Source organism: Puma concolor, chromosome A2 (genome assembly GCF_028749965.1).
Source record: "Puma concolor isolate L17-30 chromosome A2, mPumCon1.1.hap2, whole genome shotgun sequence".
NCBI classification, from domain to species: domain Eukaryota; kingdom Metazoa; phylum Chordata; class Mammalia; order Carnivora; family Felidae; genus Puma; species Puma concolor.
In genome coordinates, this window is record NC_141668.1 from 36,081,385 (window position 1) to 36,091,536 (window position 10,152).

At 37.1% G+C, this 10,152-nt stretch overlaps 1 pseudogene; it reads right to left on the reverse strand.

The window, feature by feature from the left end:
- Nucleotides 1-8,257: 8,257 nt before the first annotated feature.
- Nucleotides 8,258-9,265, reverse strand: LOC112855813 (methylsterol monooxygenase 1 pseudogene; annotated as a pseudogene).
- Nucleotides 9,266-10,152: the final 887 nt, after the last annotated feature.

A 10,152-nucleotide genomic window follows, 5' to 3' on the forward strand; every position in this document is an offset into this window, starting at 1 on the left:
TTTCCAGAAATTGCCATATTAAATGTTCTTTGTCAGAAAAGTGGAGCAGCTGGCATCCAAGGTCAGTTTAAAGATACTGTCCTCCCACCTAAGCTACTGTTTCAGATGGCCTCAAGGTAAATGCCATTAAATTGATATGGGTGAGGGAGTAGTCTTAGCCCAGAAACTAGTATATAAATGAAAGCCTGAAGTCATAAAAGCCATAACCAGAGAAGATCCTTTCATTCTGGTTACTTCAAATGGAGCTGACCAGAATCAAAGTGAGGAAAAGAAATCATTGCTAACCACAAGCTGGCATACACAAATCTGGCCTATAGTCGCTGAACCTCTAGAATAACCTGTTTCCCAAAGTCTACACCAGCAGTATAAGACTATGAGGACATATTCCTCGGCTCCACTTTCACTTGAGACCACAGAGAAAAAATTACAAGAAGACCAAGGAAGAGACTATAGAGGACAATGGACAAAGGATTTATTTCCTAGAACCCATGGCAAACTGGGCTAAGCGAGGAACTTACACAGCATGAAGTCTTTATAATTCATAGTCAGTGGGATTTGCCACTTGCTTTCCTTCTTCTTTTGAGCTTGAGTACTTGTTTTAGTTATATTGTTCCTGCCCCTACCATTGTATATCATGTATGTATGTGGAGGGCATGTATCTTTTAGTGTATGAATCACAGGGTCACCGGTGGCCACTTTCTGTACTGGAAAGCATTGTGCTTCACTCAGCTATAGGGACTTCTTGGTGGCTGTATATCTGGATTCTCTCCATCGGAGAAGACACGAGAATGTTTTGCGTGCCCAATAGAGATGTGGACTGATATACGGGCGGCCAGGCAGTGACACCATGGAAGTGACTGCTAGCTGTCCTCATGACCCTTTCTCCCTCCTCCTTTATTAACAGAAACTTTACTGATAAAACATGAATGTTCAGGTACAGACTGCATTTCTCAACCTTCCTTGAAAGTAGGTGAGAACATATGGCTAAGATCAGGCCAGTGGAATATGAGTAGATGTAATGTGTGTAACTTCTAGTCAGAGCCACAAGATGGACGTTCCTTGCTCCTCCCTTTCTCTGCTGTGCCAGTCTGCTGTATGGACATGAAGTCAAGTGACTTTGAACAAGTAAAGCTTTGTCACAAGTGAAGATCTCCTACAGCGTTTTAGCCTTTACCTGAAACATTAGTTCTTCTGTCCACAGTTTTTAACTGGCCACATGATTGTAGGCAAACCTGAGAGTTTTCATGTCCAAAAGGAAGCATCTTCTCTTTCTATTCTGATGTGTATGCGATTCCTGTGTGAAAAACACATTCTAAGAATTCTGAAAGCATTTACCATACACAAATTTAACGTCATTTATAACGAGATACAGTTTAACCACCTTCAAAATGACATAGAAACACAAATCAGGACAACTGATATTCCTCACATTAAACTATTCTTTTCCTGAAGAAACAATCATACAATTTTTGGTGTCATTTCTTATGAATTATTCAAAAGAAATAGGACTAACATATAATAAGATGTTCGTAGAATGTTGCTCTCTTCTTTTTAACAGAAAAAATATAAAAACTCCATAACGGAAGAGTAATTAAGCAAACAGTGATGTAATCTTTGTCAAATCTAATACAGTCAAATGGTGCTAGGTATACTACTTTTGCCTTCCAGATCCTCCCTGCTCTGTGCCACAGGCAGCTGACCTGCTTGGACTTTATCAGCAGGTTTCTTTTCTCTCTGATGATGGCAATGAAAAATACTGGCAGGGGATCAGAGAGGAGGAGAGGAGGTAGGCATGGGTATATATTCTCCAGATTCCCTCGTGGCAGCTTCACTGTGAGCTGTGTGAAACTCTCTGCCCAAAGTGAGGACTCCTGTCCCCCAGACCTCTGAGCAGAGCGCTTTCCACCTGTGGGTTGAGTAACTGTTCTCAAACCTTGTCTCTTCAGTCCTTGGCTGGAGAGCAGCCACCTGGTTACTAGCTCTGGGATACTGTACTACCCTACATCCAGCCTACATCTTTATAAATTGTCCCTTTATTGAAAGATAAGATAAAGACACAGAGGAAGGCAAACGAGAAGAGGCTCTTTACTATAGAAAACAAGCTTAGGGTTGCTGGAGGGAAGGTGGGATGGGGGATGGGCTAAGAGGGTGATGGGCATTAAGGAGGGCACTTGTTGGGATGAGTACTGGGTGTATACATAAGGGATGGATCACTAAATTCTACTTCTGAAACCAATACTACACTATATGTTAACTAACTTGAATTTAAATAAAATCTTGTGGGAAAAAAAATCGCCCTTTACGGAGTTTTCCCTAAATTACCCAATTTGGGTATGCCCTCTATTTTCTCCTGGGACCCTGGCTGGTACATAGGTAAAAAATAAAATTTTATACACTATGATAATTATCATATAGAATCCAATACATAAGGCCTAAGATCAAAAAGAAAGACAGAAAGCAATGGAATACTATGTTATAGTGATAAGATTAAAGGTGAACATATTTTCTTTCTTAATTACATTTCATGTTAGGTTATTTTATTAGTTAAAAAAATGTAAAATTGTTGCTAGGATATTTTGTCAGGTGGATTTTCTTAGCTTTGCTTTACTACCTAGATAAGAATGAATCATTAACATATTGAATTTATGTAAATCGCCCTAATCATCTGCTTTCTCTTTTTCTGTTTCTATGCCACAGAGAATTGCTAGAGTAAGTTTTGGAAGCAGGCTGACATGATTCTAGTCAGTGTTTTTCACTTTAAGCAGAGGGAGCGGATTCTGGCTGATTTCACCAGAGGAGTTTATTAGGTATACGTCAGGAACATACGCATTTGTGGGGAAAAGAACAAAGCTCAGGACTAAGCTTCTAGTTACGTGCTCTAAATTGCGGAATGTCCTAATATGAAGTCTTTTATCATAACTGTTACCGAACTCTAGATCTTACAGCTTACCTGGATGATGCCCAAGTATTTAACTTTGCTATAAACTCAGCTGTTGCCTGAACCTTGCTGCATATGTCTGCCCTGAGAGCGACCACGGCCTGGAAAAGCCAAATGGCCCTGCAGAGTAGATTCTAGGTGCACTCCAGCTTCACATGGCTCTCTCTTAAACCAAAGTCACTCCAGCTGATAGAGTTGGTGGAGGCTTGTGATGCACTTGCATTTCAGCCACAGAAGACAGTGGGAAATTGAATTTCAACTTCCCTGATAAGGAAATAGTAAATAGGTGTTTTGTGAATATAGAAGATATATTAGCTTACTACAGCTGTCATTACCACAGACGGGGCAGCTTAAACAATAAAGACTAATCTTCATACAATTCTGGGGGTTATAAGTCTCCTATCAAGGTGTGGGCAGGCTTAGTTTCTTCTGGGGGGCTTCTCCTTATCTTGTAGATGGCCGTCTTCTTTCTCTGTCTTCACATGTTCTTCTGTGCGTGTCAGTGTCCCTACCTCCTCTTCTTATAACGACAACAGTCATATTGGATTAGGGACCACTCTAATAACCTCATTTTAACTTAATTACTTTTTAAAAACCCTCTCTCCAAATACAGCCATACTCTGAGGTACTGGTGGTTAGGACACTGATATAAGAATTTAGGGCTGACACAATTCAGCCCATAACATAAGGGTATTTGAAAATCATTGCAACTAAATGCAATTTATGACAGCAGTATTGCTATGAAGGACTGGCATTGTTGGCTGGCCGATAGTAAGACAGGCTTCAAGAAACTGCAGGAATATGAAGAAGGAACCTGGAAGTTAGTAGAATTGAGTGATGGGAAAAATGTAGGAGAAGCTTAAGGTATCTTAAACGGGAGCTAGTTATATGTCATGTACATCCTAAGAAAGATGTGAAAATGGAGGGGAAATGCCAACAACACCCTGTTTTTGTAATATGTTGAACATGAGAGAAGGAGGGGTCCCCATTTTGAGAGCACTGACAGAGAAGCAATGGCCTGGAGGAAAGATCAAGTTTCAGTTAGTGAAAAGAAAAAGGGAGAGGTAGACATGTTACTTGAACTTGTGAGCTGTAGGGGAATTTGTTATTGATGTGTCAGAGATTATATAAAAAACATTGAATAATGTTAAATAGAAATGTGTATACAAAGTGTCATTTTATCATTAACATTTTTGCAGTTGCCCAATGAGATATTCCAATTTTTTTCATCTTTAAAGCTTATTTTTGAGATCGTGTTTTGTATGATGCCTAAAGTTTCTCCAAAACAGAGAAATATTGGAGTTTTCTTTCCATGGTTGTTAAGTAATATGTCTCAAAATTGGAACGTTTAAGGGTTTGTTTTGCTATAAGAATAACATTCTCATTTTAATTGATTTATTACAAATTTGATGGAAAAAGAAAAACGCAACACAACATAAACTTGAAAAACACATGCAGATTCATTGGCAGAAGATTATTTCAACATCAGCAAAGAAGAGATCATAGAAGAGGATTTTAAGGAAAAGCTAATGTGACCTTAAAGGAATATGCACTCCTTGGTCTCCACACATGTGCAGTTATCAGGGAGTTCCCTGACTCCAAGTGTTTATTCACATCTGTCAGCTAAATCATAGATCCAAATGCAAAACGTAACACTCAGGAACATTATGTGGATTTGTGACACTCCCTGGAGGACTTTGGGTCCATAAAGCAATGAATGGATTATAAGAAGACATAAATATGGTATTTTCATCTATGACAGATGCAATCTTACTCCAATGTTATTTATATTATATAAAGGAAAACTGAACCTATTTTCCTCAGTCGAACTGAAAGGAGGCACCCTTAGGGATGAATAAATGAATAGCTTGCTATTAATTTCCAATTCCTATGAATACATCTTGGAAAACGTCATGTTTTGGAGATATTTTTTAATAGCTGATATTTGTGTATTTATTTATTTTATGCATGTGTGTGTGTGTGTGTGTGTGAAAAATGGAACCGAAAAGAAATTGTGAGATTGAATTGTGATGATAGCAGAATAATACATTTTTCATTTTTGCCATTATCCCAAATCATGCAAAATTTATCTAACTTTAGATTTTAATGACAAAATGAACATCCAGACTAGGTTCTATGAAACCTGCTTTTAGTCTTTAACATTCTTTGAATCCTTATCCTTAGTTCATGTTAGGGAAGTGGGATGTGTGGTGTTCTGGAAAGAACCTCGGTCTTGAAGTTAGAGAAGCAGTCCTGTAGTATTAACTCTACCTAGCCTCTATCTTTATGTGTTTGCAGACCTAGGATTGAAGCAAGAGATACCTTAAGCTTCTCTGACTCCTAAGTTTTGTACTTAGATTTAATCAAAATACCCCATGTCTTTTTTAGCATGTTAGTCCTCCTCAAATTTTGGAAAACGATCATCAGTAAAGCAGTAGGTAGTCATCCTACAAAGGCTATTTTCACAATATTTAGAACTTGGGCCAGATATTGAAGAAGCTGCTATGAATGAGTTTTCTGTATTGAAGATGTTTTCTTGTTCAAAGTAGAAAAGAAGGGTTGGATACATAATTCATCATATAAATCTTATTTGTTACTTCAGATAAGTATAGCTTAGATTAGAACTTTAGCTTTATATCTCACCAAGAGATGTATGAGAGTACGCTCTTTCATTATTACAACTGTGAATGACAAAATGCTAATTGGGTGGAATTAGAGAACAATTTAATATTCTTATTTCAAAAATCAAGATCAGAATCTTGATGTTTTGTGCTGTGAAATTATTTGATTTCAAATAGTTCTCTGGTGACAGGTGGCAGTCATATTCTGAATCCCTGACACCTTGGTAAAATTATTAAAAGGTATTTCATTAAGTCAGAATTATAAAATTAAAGATACTACTATTCCTTTTATCTCCAACTCCCCCACTCTCACTTAAAAGCTCTGTTCTGAAGAAAACTACCAGGATGGATTTGTCCACCAAGGGAAAAAAAGAGTCCTCAATTGAATTCAGTTCAGCAAAGTTATTGGATCTCTTTCAGATTTGTTGGAGTAATATCCTTAAATAATGTCTTTTATCTTTTTGAGACAATAAAACATAATGCATGCAAACAGGATGAGTTTTAGCAAAGACAAAAAGAGTCAGTATAACTAAGTTGAAATTGATATTAAAAATAGAGCCAATTTTCAAAAATAAATTTCCCATGGTCAATTTTGATTGGTGATTTTAGCCAATGAAGTGGCCAGGGTGAAATGTTCTCTTGCTGTTGTTATCACTGCATAATGGCGGAAACAGCACTGGACTGTTTAATGAATTGTTAACTGACATTATCTCTAAGTTTTATCTGATACACGCAAAGTTGTTTTATATGTAAAACAAACGGCTCTTTTTAAATTTAGTTCTAGGTTTCTGTTTTACATAAAAACTAAACTATTGGTTTTTCTGTGTATCTTTAATACTATTTTAAGCTTTTGTAACCAGTATTTGTACCAATTTTGATTTTAATTAACAAAGAAAATTTCAAGTTCTAAAACTTTAGGTGGTCTAATGGTTTATCTTCATATAAAATCTTCACTGTCCTTCCAATTATATGTCAATTTTAAAATATTGTTCTTGGGGCGCCTGGGTGGCGCAGTCGGTTAAGCGTCCGACTTCAGCCAGGTCACGATCTCACGGTCCGTGAGTTCGAGCCCTGCGTCGGGCTCTGGGCTGATGGCTCAGAGCCTGGAGACTGTTTCCGATTCTGTGTCTCCCTCTCTCTCTGCCCCTCCCCCGTTCATGCTCTGTCTCTCTCTGTCCCAAAAATAAATAAACGGTGAAAAAAAAAAATTTTTTTTTAAAATAAATAAATAAAATATTGTTCTGAATATTTTTAGGGAAAAGATGTAGTCCAAGACTGATAGATGTTTTAATTTATTAGCTAGAACTGATTAAGATATAATGAATTTATTTGGATAGATAGTATGGCATAACAAAAAGAACAGTCACTTATTAGTATATTTGTCCCATTTATAATTTTTACATTATCCTAAATTATATTTGAGTATTTATTGGGGTCTTAAATAACTTGACATCTGGCTCTGCCAGATTATCCTACCTTTATTTTCTTCTCTACTTTTTCTTACTTCTTTAAAATTCAAACAGATAAACAGTGAGCTTTTAGTGTCCATTGTATTTAATGCAATCATCACAGTTTTAACTATTACTGAATCATAGCAGACTTTAACACTTTAGAGAGCCCTCTTGTTGCCCCTCTTTTTCTTAATATTCTATTGTATTACCATGTGTTTCTGAACAATTTTGGAATAAAAACTTTGTAGTTAATTAAACCTATGATTACATTTTGAGAAAATTGATATCTTCATCTTATTCACTTATTCTACATCAGTAATATGGAATACTTCTTCAATGCTTTTGGGCATTTTTATGCTTTTTAATTGAGCTTTTTGGTTTTCTTAAAACACACACACTCACACACAGGCACCCCTCATTACTTTTTTTTTTTTTTATCAGACAAAAAAAAATCACATTTATTTCAACAGTTCAAAGTGCAAATACAGCAAGTCAGTCCACAATGTTTCAAGATACAGTTTTAAGTATAATGAAAACTTGATCTACAAAAATGAAAGGGTAAACAGCAGAAATAAAGCTCAATTTTTTTAAAAAATTCAAGTAACCCAAAAACCCTTAGACTAAAATATTCCACTTATGACGATTCAGAAATGCCTTCATTTATGGACACCAGTAGTATTTTGCAATCCAAAAGGACTTCTCAAAGAAAGAGAATCACCCCAAACCGGTCAGCTTAGGACAAGAGTGGAGGTTTTTGGTGCGGGCTCTTCCTGATTTGGCGGCCTCACTGACACTGTCAACTGATGTGGTCCAACCCATGATATTTTGATGTTTAGGCAAATTCTAAAAAATGTGTGAAGTTCAATATGAGGCCAACACCCTGCTAAGAGTTTTTTAAACGGCCCCCATAGATTTAAAAGATTTTATAGACCAATTTTCACTTCAAGACTATGGTGTTATTGGGGGAAAGACATAGATTAATACTTCTTCCATTACTTCGCACCTTTCCGTAAGGTTAGCAACGTGGCCTTTGAAACTTCCTTGTGACAATCGTCCTTCAGTACCTATTTACTTATTTCCACACATACAGAAATTTTATATAGAGTAGAAAAAGTTCCCACTAGGAAGATAATTAAAGGTTGTTAATGTTCCTTGTATCACCTGGCAGCCAAGACATGTTTATTTCTGCTCCGCAGAAGCAATGTTAGCTACTTGCTTCAATTCAGGAAAGTGTATCTTCAGAAAGGTTTAGATGAGATATTTATTTACTCGGTCTTTTTTCCAACCTTCTTCATCTTTTCATTATAGGCAATAAATTGAGAGTCTGTTCCAAAAATTCTATCCCACCATGTAAATGTTGAAGCATAATTTCTGATGAAGTTCATATGGTGGAAATCATGATGCCGAGAACCAGCATAGAAAGGGATCAGATTTAAAGGGTTGAGAGGAATGTCATAACCACTATGGACGTCAATAGTTTCCATCAAACGAATGGTCACCCATGCCCAAAGGAAAATGACATGATCACATAAAAGCATGATTCCAATAAAAAATCCAGTTCCGAGAATCAGAGTTTCCAAGGGATGTGCATATTCAGCTTCCATTCCAAATGGAGCCTGAAACTCATGATGAACTTTATGAATATATTTATATATTCTTTTATGATGTAAGAGCCTATGCAGAAAATAGTGCCAGGTATCTTCAATCACTGCGCAGCCTAAGCATTTTACCAACAGCAGACACCATCTTGGCATTCTTTCCCAATCATAAGGAATATTAAAATACTCTGTAAAATAATAAGTTCCACATATCAAAGGAAGCTGGATACAAAAGTGATTAAAGAGAAGTACTTTAAAACATTTCCACTGGTTTTCCCATGTTTCTGGTTTATCCTTCTGAATTTTGTACTTTTTCATGTAAGGTATAAATTGAAACAGAAATCCAGGTAAACAGAACAAGAAATAAAGCGCCTCATGAACTATCAAAGATCCCCATGTTGCAATCTGGAATTTCGTGTAATTATTCAACATATAGTTCCAAGCATTTTTAAATGGTTCTTGTAGAGGGTTCTCAGGTAACAGTGAATCTACATACTCCACAGCCAAGGATGCCGAACTAAAGATGCTGATACTTTCATTTGTTGCCATTTTTCAAATCTCTGCAGAAAGCCTTAGAATTCTGGACGACCGCGCGGGAACTGTGGGCCACCGTCACCCAGACTCCACCAGGTGCTGCACCTTCGGAACCTGCCTTTCCCCCTCATTACTTTTAAAAAAAATTTTTTTAATGTTTATTTTTGAGAGAGAGAAAGACAGAGCATGAGCAGGGGAGGGGCAGAGAGAGGGAGACACAGAATCTGAAACAGACTCTGTGTTCTGAGCTGTAAGCACAGAGCCCGACATGGGGTTCGAACACATGAACTGAGATCATGTGAGATCATGACCTGAGCCGAAGTTGGATGCTTAACCGACTGAGCCACCCAGGCACCCCCTCATTACTTTTGAATTCAGGAGCATTCTTACATGCTTACTTCTATATACTGCTCTTCTTTCCAGAATTACCTTTCACTAAGAATGGCTGGCAAAGTGGAATGCTTTAGATGGAAATGTATGTGTGAAAGTGTGTGTGTGTTTGTGTGTGTGTGTGTGTAAATGCTACTTAACAAATCATGAAGTCTTATTATTTTTCATAAAACCATAAGGGAGTTCACAGCCTTACAATTTCCCAAAGACCGATTTCTCAAAGATTCTTTAGGATAAGGCCCAGTAGGTCTAGAGTTGATAACAGCTGCTGCTCCCATTTAGATTGTTCTATAAAATCCATGAAGACTGAAAATAAGTATAAAATGTATTCGGGGAGTCAAGAGAAGAATTCACTGAAAGAAAATGGAAGTATAAGAGCAGCATGAACTTGCTAGAAAATGGCGGGCCTCTTAGGTGGGAGTAAAACTTTGAAAGACATGTGAACTATAGTCATTGGACAAGAGACATCTGAGAGAAGGGGGTTTCCTTACAGTAAGTCCATGAATTTCTCTCTTATTTCTCGTCAATCTTATCTGTATATTCCCACTCGATGCCTTCTGTTTGAAGGCCTCACTTCCTACCTAGTGTGAAAAGTACATCTTCCGGTCATTCACTTGGTC